Source organism: Piliocolobus tephrosceles, chromosome 3 (assembly GCF_002776525.5).
Source record: "Piliocolobus tephrosceles isolate RC106 chromosome 3, ASM277652v3, whole genome shotgun sequence".
Lineage (NCBI taxonomy): Eukaryota > Metazoa > Chordata > Mammalia > Primates > Cercopithecidae > Piliocolobus > Piliocolobus tephrosceles.
Window position 1 is genome coordinate 180,025,716 of NC_045436.1, and position 1,245 is coordinate 180,026,960.

The 1,245-nt window shown below is 49.5% G+C and overlaps 1 protein-coding gene across 1 annotated transcript in view; it reads right to left on the reverse strand.

The window, feature by feature from the left end:
* LOC111539108 (actin-binding LIM protein 2-like) overlaps positions 1-1,245 on the reverse strand; it is a 62,841-nt gene that overhangs the window by 8,531 nt on the left and 53,065 nt on the right. The gene's annotated exons all lie outside the window — the stretch shown is intronic.

Here is a 1,245-nt window from a genome sequence, read left to right on the forward strand (position 1 = left end):
AAAAAAAAAAAAAAAAAAAAACTCACCTTTTCAAATCGTATTGCACACCTTACCTAACATTATCACCCTCACCAGACAGTGAACGCATCCATGCTAAACCTTACGCCTTCTTGGTCTTTAGAACATTCAAGAGCCTGGTGCATAGCAGGGCCTCCTGGAGGCTTTGTGGAGCGGATGAATGCAGCCTGCAACCATCGGATGGGGGCCGTGCGACGCCTGATGAAAATCATGATGCTCAATTATCTGCTTGTGGCACATTTCCTAGTTTTGTTTGCCCAGAAAAAAGCCCACTGTCAGCACACTAGGATTCATCGAGGGTCGTTATGGTTAAGCGAGTGTGAATCTCCATATGGCCCAGGGGTTGGTCATACGAACCTGCAGAAGGCTGGCAGGCACGGGCCGCACACCGCAGCAGGGATGTGCAGTGTCCTTAATGTAATTCCTTTAAAACTGCAAACTCCTCGTGTCGACATCCATCCAATTGGTTTGATTTGCACATCCCTTCCTCCAGTGCTATTTTTAATCTACTTTTAGAAAATTAGCGAGGGCACATGCGCTATCTTTGTATAGGAAGGAGGAACAGGCTGGAGGGAGACTGGGCACAGGCCATCTGGGTGGGCGGGGCCTCACGTGATTTTTTTTTTTTTTTTTTGCTTTTTTCTCATCTTTTCAGGCTTATTGGAATTTAGTAGATTATTTACATTATTGTTTTATCATCATAGAGAAATTGAAGTGATTTTAGTTTGGAATAATGGTAATGTTCTCGGTGCTACTTCGGGTGGGGGTGCCCGTGTGCCTGTGGTCTAGCAAAGGTCCCGCGTGTCCCCCACTGCTGAGTTCATGCAGCTGACCACGACCATTTATTTACCTGGGTGGCTGCAGTGCTCAGGTGACCACCTTCCTTTAGCTCCAGGACCAGAATTCTCTGAGGCTGGGTGTAGCCACACGAGGACACCCCCGGGGACCTGGACCCTCATCCCCTGACCCTCCCTGCTCTGGTGATTTCTCCATCACACCCACAAGAGACAAGGCTATGTTGAAAAGATCACACTGTCCTATGAAGATTCTGTACCTGGAGTGTTCTCCAATATCCCAGGCCTAAGCAGAGCTTCCCAGGATGCTATGAGGGCCCGGGATCACCACTGGGAGGCCTGTTTCAGGGGCCACATTGCAGAGGATCGGGGGACACTGAGAGGCTTGTTTCAGGGTCCACACTGCAGAGGATCGGGGGCCACTGGGAGGCTT